The sequence below is a fragment of the Petaurus breviceps genome, unplaced genomic scaffold (genome assembly GCF_028583685.1).
Source record: "Petaurus breviceps papuanus isolate PSGF00001 unplaced genomic scaffold, PetGlider_PUasm1.0 90778, whole genome shotgun sequence".
Lineage (NCBI taxonomy): Eukaryota > Metazoa > Chordata > Mammalia > Diprotodontia > Petauridae > Petaurus > Petaurus breviceps.
Genome location: NW_027187343.1, coordinates 266,417 through 282,736, shown reverse-complemented (window position 1 = coordinate 282,736; position 16,320 = coordinate 266,417). Strand labels below are relative to the sequence as shown.

General features: G+C 40.3%; 1 protein-coding gene across 1 annotated transcript in view; it reads left to right on the top strand.

The window, feature by feature from the left end:
- The window catches only part of SDE2 (SDE2 telomere maintenance homolog), a 318,043-nt gene that overhangs the window by 261,906 nt on the left and 39,817 nt on the right, over window positions 1–16,320 (top strand). The window lies entirely within an intron of this gene.

The window sequence follows — 16,320 nt, the reverse complement described above, 5'->3', positions numbered from 1 at the left end:
CTGTCGAGTCGCGCGCGTCCCCAGAGAATCACCCCTGCAGCTGCAGCAGCAGCGGCCTCGGGGGATCCCCCACGCGCCGGGGGGTTCTACCTGCCTAGGTGGGACCCGAAGGGGAGGAGGATTGACAAAGTCCCCCTCCCACTACCTCCCCCAGGGCTCAGGGGAAGATGAGGGTATCCTGTAGTGTGGTAGGGAGAAGCTTTTCTTATAGATTCTGGGCTGGCACCCCCCAGTGTTGCAGGAGGCACCCACTGCTCGGGGAGCCTTTCCTCCTCCTCTTCGTTTTACTGCTGGGCAAACCCAGGCTGGCCTCAGCAACACGGTTTCCCCAATGCGCCCCAGCTTGTCATTGGCAAAAGTCAGGAGGCATCACGAAAGCCTTAACTCCACCTCCTCCCTCTCTCTCTCTCTCTCTCTCTCTCTCTCTCTCTCTCTCTCTCTCTCTCTCTCTCTCTCTCTCAAGCTCTCTCTCAAGCTCTCTCCCTCCTCCCCCCAACTTTACATGCCTAACCCTCTCACCCCAAACGTACAACCCAGCCTCGGAAGCCAGCAGACCCACTAGTATGCAGTAGTATTGGTAGAACAGTAGATGCTCAATAAAGGCTTGTTAAGCAAAGGAAGGATCCGAATGGCATTACAATTTTTGCATTCTCACGATACCAATCAAAGAGAAGCGACCCTGGAATTAGGACTGACACGACCTCTCTCTTTCTCTCATTTTTATTCTGAGACAGTCGTATATCCAGATGCAAGATGGCTGTGTTTCACAAAGCCTTTAAAAACAACGTATCCCTATGTGTAGTCAACTGCTTGGTGGTGGCTGATAGACCAGGTAATAGACTATCCAGTTCCCTTGCTGGTTTTCCTTCATTTTCTAGCAATCTTTTTTGATAATTTCTCTACTTACATAGAAGGGGGCCTTCTCAAAGAGGCGAGAGACAATCACCTTTCAATGAAATGCTGTTACTTGTTAGCAGCTTTTCTAGAGTTTGGGGAGAGCAAAAGGAGACTGCAGCAAGTGAGGTTTTTGGATTACGTGTGTCTCATTTTTCTGTCTCTTCCTTAATACTACTGTAATAGTAACTGCCAGATTTTTTTCCCTGGCTCATGTTAGCCATGTAATTGTGGCAGTGTTGGTCTGGCCTAAGACTATCTGAGAGATTCCCCAGGTGGTATTATCACAGTACCATGTGATTCTGAATGAAGGTTGTAGATGGAAATATTGTGCAGGCATCCCATAGCATATGCAGAGGGATAAAACTCACAAAGGGCTCAGACTCCTCAACAACCTAGAGTCAGAGGCTCTGGAAGCACCTCCATTTTAATTATTATACTGAGACAGACATCAGGCATGAGAAAAAGTAGTCTGCTTAAATCCTAGGAGTCTACTAGAAAGTCATTCAAAAAAGGAGGAAGTAGGATTAAGTGGCTAAGGAGACAGTGCAGCCTAGGTGACAAGATTGAGTGCTAGACCCACTGTCAGGAAGACCTGAGTTCAAATTCAGTCTCAGACAAGCTGTGTGATCCTGGGCAAGTCACTTAACTTCTCTGCCTCAATTTCCCCAACTGCAAAATGGTAGTAATAATAGTACCTACTTCCCCAGGGTTATCGTGAGGATAAAATGAGATGTTTGTAAAGCACTTAGCACAGTGCCTAGCACATAAAAGACAATAAATATCTATTTCCTTCTTTCCTTTCTTCTATTGTCCCCTCCCTCCCTTCCTCCTTCACTTTCTCCTTTTCTTCCTCCTTCCCTCCCTCCTTGTCTTCCTTCCTAACATCCTTCCTTCTTTTTAGAGTGCTGAATTTGGCATCAAAAAAACCTGGATTTAAATGAATCTTCTGAAACTTACTAGCTGGGTGACATGCATGGGCAAGTCACTTACTCTAGTTTCCTTGTCTGCAAAATATAAAATGCCTGTAGCATCTACCGCAAGGGGTTTTGGGAAGCCTCAAATGAGATATTGTATGTGATGTGCTTCAAAAAACTTAGAGTAATATAAATGATGGTTACTCTTACTAGAAGGAGCACTGGTTTTGGAGTCAGAAGACCTAGGGCTAAGTTCTGACTTTGACATTTACCATCTGTGTGGCCCTAGGCACACATACTTTCCTCTTCAGGTGTAGGAGTAGGCAAGGCAAGAAGTATTTATTAAGCATTTACTATGTGCCAGGTACTGTGCTAAGTGCTGGGAGTCAAAGACAAGCAAAAAGAAAGACAGGCCCTGCCTTCAAGGAGCTCACATTCTAATATGAATGAAACTAAAAACTTCAAAATGAAACTAAAAAGCATGTGAGTGTGTAGGGGGTGAGGGGGAATGAAAGTACCCAGCATGAGAGCATGGTTTTGAAGTCCAGAAATTCAAGAGCGGAGCCAAGAGGGGAATAAAGGATAGCCTGGCCTGGGCTTCTCCACAAAATGGAGACCTCAGGAATGGGAGAAGGGCCTGACTGAGGAATATTCCAGGGTGAGAAGTTGTAGGGGTGATTGTATGTTCCAGGGCAAGGAGGCCCCAGGCAATTAGGAAAGTACCAGGATGAGACAGCAACTGAGGCATGGTTCTGAAGCCAGGGCTCAAAACCTCTGTCAGTCCTTCACTCTTTACTTTCCACATACCCCAAATACCAAGTATGTTGCCAAACCTTGTCATTTCTACATTCGAAATATCCTCTTTTCTCCACTCAGATAACTAACCACCCTGATACAGGCCCTCAACACCTCTTTCCTGGATTATTGCACTACCCTTCTAGCTGGTTTCTCTGCTCCAAGTCCTCCCCGCCCCCTCTCCCCCATCCAATCCATTGTCCACTCAGCTGATTTTCCTAAAGGAAGGTTCAACTACATCATATCCCTACTCAACAAGGTCCAGTAGCTACCTTTTATCTCAAGGATGAAATCTGAAGTCTTCTGTGTGACATTTAAAGGGCTTCACCACTTTATCCCTTTTCAATAATCTTACATTTCACCCCACTCTGTGCACTCTATAACCCAGCTACACTGGCCTACTTTGGGGTTCCTTGCTCATGCCCTGAGCCCCAATCTCCCATGCTAGAATGCTCTCCCACCTTGCATCTTCCTCTTAGCTTCTCTGGCTTCTTTGGAGATTGTTCAGATCAAACCTGAATGAGCCTTTCTGATCCTTCTTGCTATTAGTGCCTTCCTCTGGGATTACTTTTCACATATGTATGTATAGTTTAGGTTGTAGGTAAGTAGTTATTTGTTATGTAGGTATTTATAGTTGTAGCTCTATCAGTTATTGATAGTTTTCTTTTGCCTTTCCTGGTCTCCCCAGACATTAGCATACCAGTAGTATTCTTTATAAACATCTGTGGATTGATTGCATTAATCCCTTTATGCAGTTGCCTCAAATGTAAAATCTAAAATTTGAATCAACAGCTTCACGGGGTTATTCTGAGGAAAGTGATTTGTAATCTTTAAAGTGCTTTGTAAATGTGAGTTATCAAGTCAGTCAGCCTGGCCTAAAGGTATAAGCATTTCAATATTTATTCAATACCTACTGTGTGAAGAGCACTTTACTAGGTGCTGAAGGGAATGAAAAAGTCAAATAAGATGTGATCAATTAATTAGGTACTTTGCATTGAGCCCCAACAAGCAAAAAGAAGCTCATATACAAACATATACAGTACATGATAAATGCATTAGAAAGGTGCAAAGTGCTCTTTGGATTTTGAGGAGAGAAGAATCATTTAAACAAGTGCCATAACAATCTTCCTGAGATATATGGGTAGGTCCTATGTGTAATGTCTCTGTTCAAAAACATTCAGTGGCTTTCAATTGTTTCTAAGCTTTCTGTTTCCTAGTTTTATGTAACTGTGTCCCATTTTTTTTTTTTACAAAAAATTGTTATACCTCCCTACTTTTCACAAAATAATCAGTGCAAATAATTTTAGCTTGTATTTTATTCAAATAAAATTAAATATCAATTACAATTTCTTGTAGCATACAAATCTTAAATACAGAATAAATATAATGCAACATAGGTAGATATTTATTGATAGTCACTTAGAATTTTCATATTTGTAAATAATAAAACAATAATGATGATTTGTGGATGGGACCTGTGATTTCATCAACACAAGGTACTTCTCAAAAAAGGAAATTCCCTCTACTAATGTAGTTCAGTACCTGTTTTGCACTCCATTGCCCCAGATAGCTGTCTGGGAGCATCAAGGGGTCATGAGTTGTCCAGGGTCATACAGCTAGTAGGGTCATAAATAGGACTTAAACCCATTAAAAACCCAGGATTTGAACATTTAAAAAATATAAACAAACTACCTACTTAATATACTCTTTTTTTTTCCTTTTTGGAGGAGGGAAGATAGGGCAATTGAGGTTAAGTGACTTGCTCAAGGTCAGGTAGCTATTAAGTGTTAAGTGTCTGAGACTGAATTTGAACTCAGGTCCTCCTGACTCCAGGACTGGTTCTGTTTTCACTGTGCCACCTAGCCACCCCAATATACTCTTTTTTTTTTTAGTTTCTCTTATTTTTTTCATTTTTCAAATGCTTTATTAACTTCTGATTTGCATCATTCATTTCTGCCAGATTTTGAGTTACAAATTTTCTCCCTGTTTTTCCCCTACCCACCTCCCCAAAATAGCAGTCCCACAGGATATCCCCTCCTCTAATCTGCTCTATCCCATATCTTCTACCATATACCCTTTGACTTTTCCAGTAGGTCATGGTGGATCTCTATGCCCCAGTGCCTGTATATCTTATCTCCCAATTACATGTAAAATAGTATTAAGACTATATTAAGAATATTATATATATTCAAACATTGGATTTTAAAACTTTGAATTCCAGATTCATTCCCTTCGTCACCCACCCTTACTGGGAAGATAATCAGCTCAGTATAGGTTGTACATGTGTAGCTAATGCAAAACATGAACATAGTAGATATATTGTAAAAGACTGACTATATTTCCCTCCCTCCTATCCCACTTCCCACTTATTCTATTCTCTACTTTGATCCCTTCTCTTTTCAAAAGTGGGTGCTTCCAACTTCCCTCCCCCCAGCCTGCCCTCCCTTCCATCATCCCCCCCCCCTCGTCCCCTTCCCCCATATTCTCCTGTAGGGTGAGATACCCTTGTGTATTTCATTCCCTCCCCGAGCCAAATTCAATGAGAATAATGTTGACCCATTCCCTTTTGCCTTCCTATTCTTCCCCTCCATATTAACCATTTTCCCTTGCTTCTTCTATATGAGATAGTTTATCCCATTCTATCTCTCCCCATCTCCTCTCATTATATTCCTCTCTCACATCTTAATTTCACCTTTTAAGTATCATCCCTTCCTATTAAATTGGTCCTGTGCCCTCTATCTATGTATACCTGTAAACATACATACACACATTCACATATGTATTAATACACCCGTATACCCTCCGATATAGACACACACACACGCATATATATATATATATATATATATATATATATATATTTCTATTTCTATTCCCTTCAACTATTTTCACATTGAGAAAAGTTCCATCAGTTATAATTATCATTTTTCCATGTAGAAATCTTAATAGTTCAACTTTGATAAGTTTCTTATGATTTCTTTTCCCTGTTTGTCTTTTCATGCTTCTCTTGCTTCTTGTATCTGAATGTCAAATTTTCTATTCAACTCTGTTTTTTTTTCATCAAGAATGCTTGAAAGTCCTCTATTCCACTGAATGACCATATTTTCGCCTCAAACATGATACTCAGTTTTGCTGGGTAGGTGATTCTTGGTTTTAATCCCAGCTCCTTTGCCCTCTGGAATATATTCCAAGCCCTTCGATCCCTCAGTGTAGAAGCTGCCAGATCCTGAGTTATCATGATTGTGTTTCCACAATATTCAAATTGTTTCTTCCTGGCTGCTTGTAATATTCTCTCTTTGATCTGGGAATTTCGGAACCTGGCTATAATATTCCTAGGAGTTTTCTTTTGGGGATCTTTTTCAGGAGGTGATCGGTGGATTCTTTCAACCTCTATTTTGCCCTCTGGTTCTAAAACATCAGTGCAGTTTTCCTTGAGAATTTCTTGGAGGATGATTTCTAGGTTCTTTCTTTGATCATGGCTTTCAGGTAGTCCAATAATTTTTAAATTATCTCTCCTGGATCTATTTTCCAGGTCAGTGCTTTTTCCAATGAGATATTTCACATTGCCTTCTATTCTTTCATTTGTTTGGATCTGCTTAACAGCATCTTGATTTCTCATAAAGTCACTAAGCTTCCATGTGCTCCAGTCTAATTCTGAAGGAATGATTCTCCTCAGTGAGCTTTTGAGATTCTTTTTCCATCTGGAAAATTCCGCTTTTTAAGGCATTCTTCTCCTCATTGCCTTTTTGAGCCTCTTTTGCCATTTGAGTTAGTTTATTTTTAAAGGTATTATTTTCCTCAGTCAGGCTGTTGACTCTCATTTCATAATTTTCTTGCATCATTCTCATTTCTCTTCCCAATTTTTCCTCCACTTCTCTTATCTGCTTCTTAAGATCTTCTATGGGCTGTAACCAGCTTGTATTTTCCTTTGAAGCTTTTGGTGCAGGAGTTCTGACTTCACTGTCTTCCTCCTGTTCCATGCTTTGATCCTTTATGTCCCCAAAATAGGAGTCTAATGTTGGATTCTTCTGTTTACTTTGTTTCCTTTGCCTGGTCATGTTGCCACTCAATGATTTGACTTTTGGGCTTTTTGCCATAGTAGGACTCTGCTACCAGACAGGGGAGCTTCTGTCCCAAAGCTGGAGTTTTCTCAGCTGCTGGAGGTATTAGTTGGATGCGCTCTCTGAAGGCTCTACACACTCTGGCAAGCTGGTTGCACACTGTAGGACCTCCACCCTAGACCACAATCCAGATCCAAGCAGGTTAAAGCAAGAGCGATTACCCTTAAGACTGGTCACTTGGTCCCCCTACACTCTGCAGGCCAGGAGCTGAAGCTGCCCTCAGCAGCTTCTCACCCTGGGGGCAAAAGGCGATGCACTCCCAACTACTGGGTCCCAAAGTCCACACTGCACTGACCTCTTACTTTGTCCTTAGGATCTATGTGTTGATAATTCTGGACTGCCATAGCTGCTGGTGATCTGGAGTCCCTCCAGCCAGCAGCTGGTCAGGCCCCACCCTGGGGCTAAAACCTTGGGGTGGACCTGGGTTCGGCTCCCAGAGCCTGCGCTGGCCGCTTCCTGCCGGCCTGCCTGTCCTCAGTGGGAGGTTAGCTTCTCTGTGTCATTTTGTGGTTTCTGTAGCTCCAAAGTTTGTTCAGAGTCCCCTTTTACATGGATTGGAGGTGGTGAGAACCGGAGCCAGGCAGAGGTCCTGTTTCTACTCCGCATCTTGACTCCCGTATTTGAGACTCTTTTCTTCTTTCCAGCTTCATGTGACTATAAAGGACTACTCTCTCTGTCCCCCAATATACTCTTTTTTTTTTTTTTAAGCAATCGGGGTTAAGTAACTTGCTCAAGGTTACATGGCCAGTTATTTCTGGGTGTGGTGCTGAGTATCTGAGCCCGGGATTTGATCCAGGTCATCCCAACACTGGAACTGGTGCTCTTACTCGCTGAGCCACCTGGCCGCCCCTAAGCAATCGGGGTTAAGTAACTTGCTCAAGGTTACACGGCCAGGTGTTTCTGGGTGGGTGCTAAGTGTCTGAGCCCGGGATTCAATCTCCAGGTCTTCTCAACACTGGAGCCGGTGCTCTTACTCGCTGTGCTACCTGGCCGCCCCCCCCCCCCAATATACTCTTGAAAATAGTACAATTAATAATTTAGTAGGCTTATTTTTGACATAGTTTCTCAAAATGTGGTACCATTGGTGATTCTCATACTTCTTAAATAACCATTAATAAAGATCTTTATTTTGTCATTATAGCAACTATAGTAGAAAGACCTCCTCACAACAAAGATGTTAAAAATGGTAGTAAAATTTGTATCATTAATAAAATTAAGAATTCTTAATTCATTTAGAGCTAAAATATAATATTTTCAGGTTCAAATGTATATTTCAATGTATTATCATAAGACAAGTCTATTACCATTTTTGTTCAGATAGAATAACATCAAATATATCATATTTGTCCATAACAAATGCTTATCCATTCATATTTAGAATGGTCTTTAAAATAAGATGAGAATAATTTCTCAGGTGATTAATAAACATGTCATTATTTTCTTTTATGTCATTTGAAGGTGAGTGATATGACCAGATCTATGCATTAGGGTGAATTGGGAGAGGTAGAGAATGTAGATTAGGGCAGTTAGGTTGTACAGTAGATAAGAGTGCTGGGCCTAGAGTCAGGAAGACTCATCTTTCTGAGTTCAAATCTGGCCTCAGACATGTACTACCGGTAGCATTGTGACCCTGGGCAAGTCACTTAACCCTATTTGCCTCTGTTTCCTCATCTGTAAAATGAGTTGAAGAAGTAAATAGCAAATCTCTCCAGTGTCTCTGCCAAGAAAACCCCAAATAGCGCCATGAAGAATTGGACATGGCTGAAACAACTAAACAAGAGAATGCAGGTACAGAACTATTATAGGAGGCCTGGTGAGTGGTAACAGGGGCCCATACTAAAGACATATCATTGGGAATAAAGGGAAGAGAATAAATGCCACAGATATTGTGAAAGTATATTTGGCGACTGATCCAGAGTGAGCTGTTTCTTCACTCATTGTTTGACTATTGGTTAAGTATTTTTCTTTGTTATCATGAGTTATTATAGGACATGCTGGGATAACAACAGATGGACATCCAGGTGCCACACTGACAGTCACTGATCTAGAGACAGGCTTCCATCACATTGAAGAATTCATGGAAGGACAAAAAAAAAGATGAAAAGATATATCAATAGGTTTAACTTGCATCACTGGAGGTGACACAGACAAAAGCTCTAGACGTATGGGCATGTTGACATGTGAGTTAAATGTTCATAGTGCTATACAGCCTACAGGAAACCTATAATGCTGTCTAGAAACAGTCTATGACACATAATAATACATTTAATTGATCAGCAAGTTTTTATTAAGTGCCTACTATGTGCCAAGCACTGTATAGATGCTGGGAATCTAAAGACAAGGAAGAAATAATCCCTCACCCACACTCAAGTCTTTCTATATCTTTCAGTTTAAGAAAAAATGAGACAATTAACCAGATGATCTAAGCAATCCCACCCTTAATGCTGTTATTGTGGAAAACAAAATTTGTATTGTAATCAGAGTCCTGTAGGTAACTGTCTAGTCTTTATCAACCAAGTTTACTATACAATTGCACACCTCTGTACTTCCAAAAAATTTAAATGGAATGTACATTTCATGTAAGGTTAGGTTTTTCTATCATTCTCGTTTCTCACTATTCCTAATGTAAAAATCCACAACAGGAAAAGTGATTTCTGCAGTAGGAAGGGATTTATTATAAGCCTAAAAAAGCCAATGCTTGTGATTAGAGATCTTGTTCAAATCTTACTAATATGGCCTAGTCTGCCTCTATAATATCTTTTCTATACATCTCCTTTATTTCCACTTGTACCAGGGTAATACAATCCTGATTTGTTGGAGTTGCCTATTTGACCTCAATTGCCTTATCTGTAAAATGGAAGTAATTAAATTTACCTTCCTGAATTTAGGAGGCTTGATCAAATGACCTTTTAAAATCCCTCCCTCCTAACTCCAGGATCTATCCCTTGCTATCTAGCCTGTGATCACTTTAAGCAGAGGTATAGCTCAATCTGATTGTTTAAAGGAATCCCCTCTGGTTGTGGGGAAGGGGAAGAGCTGAGTTTTGAAGACCTTGATTCTTGCAAGAGAGCTAATTAGGAAGAAAAAGGAAGGTCTGGGGGGAGGGGGGAAGCTGTGGCCTTAAGGCCCACCCCCATCTAGAGGAAAGTAGAACTACCAAGGCAAGAAAGATGCCAATGAGAACAAATTACTAACCTTCTCTACTTTCAGCTTTAAAATTTTCCTAATAACATGACATCTCAGTCAATCAATAAAAATATATTAAGTGTGCTAGACACTGTGCTAAGTACTGGGGATAAAAAAAGAGGCAAAAGACAGCCTCTGCCCTCAAGGGGCTTACAATCTAATGTGGGAGACAAATGCAGACAAATAAGCTACATACAGGATAAATAGGAAATAATTAAAATAATTAAAAGGCACAACCATTTAGAGGGTTTGGGAAAGGCTTCCTCATGTCTCCTGAATTATCAAAACATAATGAATTAAGTGGCTCCAGTGGACAGAGCACTGGGTTTGGAGTCAGGAAGACGTGAGTTCAAATCTAGTCTCAAATACTTACTAGCTATATGACTCTGGGCAAGTCACTGTTTGCTTTAATCTACTAGAAAAGGAAATGGCAAACCATTCCAGTATCTTTGCCAAGAAAACCCCAAATGGGGTCACAAAGAGTCAGACAGCACTAAACAACAACAATAAATGGATTATGAAAAAAAGAAAATAGTTGTAGAGTTTTCCTACAGCTGTAGAACAATATAATGAAATTCCTTAATCAACTTGAGAGGATTGTAGGGCTTTGGTCATTGGAGAAAAGCAATTGGCATCACACAGGAAACTTCTAATGAATGGTAAAGAGAATTAGACCCTTGAGTCTATGTTGGACAAAACAAAATAAGTCAGCCAACTCTGAGAGAAGCTCTGGTAACAGAAAAGAGAGCCTTCTATGAAGAAAAGAATAAATGAATGAAAAAGCAAACATTCAGTAAGTACTTGCTCTGTGCCAGGCATCGTGCTAAAAGCTAGAGATACAAATACAAAAAGCCAGAAAATTCATGCTAACATTCTAATTTAAGCAGCTCAGTGGATAGCAAGCTGGCCCTGGAGTCAGAAAGACCTGAGTTCAAATCTAATTTCAGACACTTACTAATAGTGTAACCCTGGGCAAGCCACTTAACCTCTGTTTCCCTTAGTTTCCTCAACTGTAAAAATGGGGATAATAATAGCACCTACTTATCTCAAATGAGACAGTATTTGTAAATCAGTTAGCACAGTGCCTGACACAGAGTAGGCATGATAGAAGTGCTTATTCCCTTCCTTGAAGGAGACAATACATTGATGGACATGGTGACCACGAAGAGGAGTTTGTAACTGACAATTCACAGAGACGGTGAGTGTGTTATAGATCAATTGACTGAGAATTACAAAATCTGAGAGTTAGAAGTCCTTTCCAGGAAAGGTAATGTTATTGGATCACTATTCCCAGAAGCGGAAAGGGACATCAGAAGAAAGTCAGCATGACCAGGAAGGTGGCTGGAGAGCAACAGCATGATGGGTCTGGGTTGGGGCTAGATACAGAGAATGCTTAGCATTTTCAGAAGCCTAGGGACCTAGTGCAGGAGCTAGAGATAGAATCTGGAGTGGAAGAACTCAGCTCCTAAAACCATGCTTCCCCCTTCTCCTTTCACTTCTCATAAAATACAGGAAGTAAAGGAGGAATATCTTTCTCCTTTCCTCCCACACTCTGTAATCGCTTGTTATAGCAAAAGTACCTGAGCTCACTGATGTAGGCAAATGAGGTACTAAGAGTTCAAAAGCAAAAGAACCAAACCTGCTAGCTAACTCAGGGTTAGAGTTCAGTTATAAGTTAGGACAAGGTAGGATTTGAACTTGTGTCTTCCTGACTCCCAGCCAGCATGCTGTCCACTGCATCATTAGTTGCCTACCTTAGGCCAGAATTTTGGTAGATGCAGAAGCTAGAGGCCATGGTGACTAAGTCAAGCAGTGAAGAAGTGGCATGCAATAGAGATTAGGAGCAACAGGGGGACATCGACGACCTGGCAACCTGGTAGCACCAGAAGTTAAGCTGCCCCTCCTGGAGAATGCTTTGGCCACGTGGGATCCTAATGCATGTGTCTAACTGCTTGTGAAATCCATGAGCATTTACTCATCCTGTTGAAGCTGTGTATATTTCTGGGAGAGATGTGTTACTACTGTCCTTAGTATGCCATACCAATAGATATCTTTGCCTTAAGCTAACTGTGTTCTCTGGCTGACTAGAGTAAAGGTAAATGTACCAGTGGGGGCTCATGAGCTACAGTTTTAGGAATCCAGATACATAGAATACCCTGAGGCTGAGGCGGTCATCCCGAAGCACATCCTACCTGCAGGTGAAAGGGGGCTTCCATGGTATCATTACATAATTAATAGTGAAAATTCAGGCAAATGAATTTTTAAAAAATTCAGCTACTAACAATTCACCTTTTTGCAGTGGTTTTTGGTTTCTCAATAGCTGTCTCTCAACCTTCATCCTGAGAAGTAAATCTTTAGGGACCTCTAAGTATCATTACTCACATTTTATAAAGGAGGAAACTGAGGCCCAGAAAGGTCAAGTGACTTCTGCACAGTCACACAGCTAAGCTAGGTCTTCTAATTCTTAATCCTAGGCTTTCTCTGCTATTCCAGGCTGCCTCTTTATAATCATCTTTATAGTTCTTAGACAAGGAAGGAATTTTTAAAAGGGTGATTTAAAATAAGCATTCATCTCTTTTAAGGAGAAAATACCCATTTTCCATCCTCAAAGGATCCGATATACTACCTGACCTTGGCAAAATAATTTCCCTTCTCTGGGTCTCAGTTTTCTTCTCGGTAAAATGAGGGGGTTGAATTGGTGAAATCCAAGGTCCCTCCAGCTCTAAAACCACAATCATAAGTTTCAAGCATTTGTTTTTTTCATTAGGGGATTGGGAGAAGGGTTTAGAACAGGGGTGGGGAACCTGTGGCCTTGAGGTCATATGTGACCTAGATCTTTGGGTGTGGCCTTTTGACTGAGTCCAAGTTTTACAGAACAAATTCTTTTATTAAGGGGATTTGTTCTGTGAATTTTGAATTCAATAAAAGGGCCACACTTGAGGATCTGGAGGGTCACATGTGGTCTCGAGGCCACAGGTTCTCCACCCCTGGGTTAGATTCTGAAGTTTCATTTACTTTGATTGGGTTTCTAAAAGAAGAGAAGCTATGCCTCTTTAATGTAGCCCAAGATCACATTAGTCTTTTGTATGACACACCACACTACTTAGTCATATTGAGCTTGCAGTCCACTAGAAAACTCAGATCTTTTTCAGTCTACCATCTTGAAGCACTCAACAGACATTTATTAAGTACCTACTATGCACAAAACACCGTTGTGAATACTTAACTTGATGAATTTCAGGTGTAGGCACGAAGGCTTCAAGGAAAACCCTTATTTATAAAGCTTGAAGGAAACAAGGGAGTTGTTCCTTAGTCAGTGATACCACTTTATAATTCTTAAATTATGCTTTATTTTTTGGAGAGGGGAGGGCAGGGCAATTGGGGTTAAGTGACTTGCCCAAGGTCACACGGCTAGAAAGTGTTAAGTGTCTGAGGCCGGATTTGAACTCAGGTCCTCCTGACTCCAGGGCTGGTGCTCTATTCTCTGTGCCACCTAGCAGCCCCCTAATTCTTAAATTATGTAGTTCACTTTCATTAGCATCAAAAAAGGAAGAACACATCCAACTTACTTTCTCCCTATCAGCTATAATAAACATTACTTCCTTTTAGCAGAAGATTGCCTCTTTTATCTGTTTAGAAACTCAAAAACTGAGTTTGTTTCTATACTTCCAAAGGAAAGTGACAAAAACTTTAGAAAGCATAATGCTTTTAATTTTTGTACGGTGTTTTTTCTTTTTAAAAATTTTATTGATACCTATTTTTTATATCTCACTTTCATTTCCCAACATATCCCTCTCCCTTCTGATACACAGAATCATCCCTTTAAAAAAAAGGAAGAAAGAAAAGAAAACAAATTTAGCAAAAGTAACCAGTGCAGCAACTTGAGTCCAACAGATTTGAAGTCCACATTCATGGTTCCCCATCTCTACAAAGATTGGAAGGAGGGGGGTGGCTAGGTGGCGCAGTGAATAGAACACTGGCCCTGGCATCAGGAGGACCTGAGTTCAAATCCAGCCTCAGACACTTAACACTTAACTAGCCGTGTGACCTTGGGCAAGTCACTTAACCCCAACTGCCCTCCAAAAAGCAAAATGAATAATAAAAAAAAAGAATGGAAGGAGGCTCATCTTCTATCTCATTCTCATTCTTTTACTAGTCATTTCCAAACCTTGCCACCTATGCCCCAACCTACTCTTCCTGCTCCTCAGAACTCTGCCCTTGGAATCCTGGTCTCTGATAGACCAGCTTTTACTTCATACAAACAGCCCAGAATTAGGTCACTGAGCCACTTCCTGGTGGTCATTTTCAAATCATGCTATTGCATCCAAGGATTCTTCTGTTCCCTTCCCTCCCCACCTGCTTTCCACCTCCACTGTGCTCTCCCTCTATTCCAATGTGAGCTCTTTGAAGGTGCAGGCTGGCTTGCTTGCTTATTTGTTTTTTTATATCCAGTGCCTAGCATGGTGCCTGGCACATAACGGATACTTTATAAATGCTTTTTTTTTAGTTTTTAAATCTTTCAAAGTTGTTTGTCTTTACAATACAGTCATTGGACAATTTTTCTCCGGTTCTACTTACTACATTCTGTAGTAATTTATACAAGTCTTCCTCAGGTTCTGTGAAAAAGAGCCTTGTATGATTTCTTATATTACGATGTTTTTCTATCCCCTTTGTATGCCATAACATGTTCAGCCATTCCACAAATGATGGGAATTTCCTCAGTTTCCCATTCTTTGCCACCACAAAAAGAGTCGCTAGCAATACTTTTGTGCATATGGGTCATTTCCCCTTTCTTTCATCCCTTTGCACCTAGTAGTAGTATTGCTGGACCAAAGGGTATATGCACAGTTTAGTAACATTCTCAGCATTATTCTAAATTGCTTTCAAAGAGGGTTGGTCCAAATTGTAGCTCCAGGGGGCATCTACAGTCTTCCTGATCTCTATCTTGCCACTGGACTCCAATGGCTCCTCCATTAAGATGCAGGTGCCTCTATATAGGCCTTATAATAAAGCTTGTTGTTTGACTGGAAGGTTTGAGTGCAAAATTCATTCCAGGAAGATGCTGTGCTATACTGGGACATTTTGGGGTTCCCAGCAATCAAAAACACCTCAGAAACGTTTTGCATTACTTCACTTTCACAATGGGTATCCTACTATTTGCCTTCTTAATAGGTGGGGAAAGGAAGATTGGGGATGGCCATCAGCACAGGAACCATCCCCTCCTCCTCAAGGCTCCCACCTCCAAGGCAGCGCTGGTCACACTTGAGCTCAGAGTAAAGTAGGGGAAGCCACCACCAGCAAGCATAGAAGAGTATAAATGCTTTTTCATTCTTTCACTTATTCATATCTCTTCTTTGGGGTCAAACTTGATCATTATAACTTTGCAGTATCATTTTTGATTTTTATTAGTGTTGGCATTCTTTCCATTTACCGTGCTTTAGCTACTACAATGAGTTATTTTCAAAAGAGATATTCATTCCCTGTGATATTCACAAGTCAGTCTTCTGGTCTTTCTCAGAAAACATACTCAGATCCAGAATGTTTCAAAACCATAGTCCGTAGACAAGTGACCAGTGTGTCGCTCTTTTATAGTATATGTCTATAGTTTTGGTGTTGAATCAATTACTTGTGGTATTTAATTTAAATTCAATATTACTTTATTCACATCTCATCAAAAGCCATTCTTTCCATTAAGTCAGTTAAGGCATTTTTGTTTTTGTTTTTTTCTTCCCATGTTAAACAATTTCTGCTTAGGGTCAGGAGTCCTGAAATGATTTGTGAAGAAAAAAAATCTGAGCCTCACTGCTCTGGAGTTAGGGGACTGTAATATAATTTTTAAAAATTTTATGTTCCTTTAAACTTAATTTCCTAGTAATTAGGGATACCAGTGGAGCACTCAGGTCATTTATTGGTTATTTCCAGCTCTTTTTTTCCCCCAAAGACTATAAAAGACTATAAAACATATTTTATAAAATTGTTATTAGCTAGGGACTTTTTCTTTTTTAAACTTTTTATTATTTCTTTTTTAATTTTTAGAAAACTACTATTATATTTTTCTTTAAAATCACTTTAATTTTTAAATATGCTTCCTTCTTCCCTTATAACAAAGAATAACAAAGAAAGAGTTAAAAAAATAATTCAGCTAAATTAACCAACATATCAAATAAGTCTGAGAGTATATTCAGCAGTCCATTCCCATACTCTCCCTCCCCTACAAAGAAAGGAGGTAGGAACATTTTCTCATCTCTTCCCTGGAGCTTGGTTTACTCATTATGCTTACACTGCATTTACTTTTTTTTTTAATTGTTGTTTCTATTACTCAGCATTTATTATGTGACATAATGGATAGAGTGTTGGACTTCTAATCAAGAATCCTGCCTCAGGATTTACTAACTGTGTGACCCTAG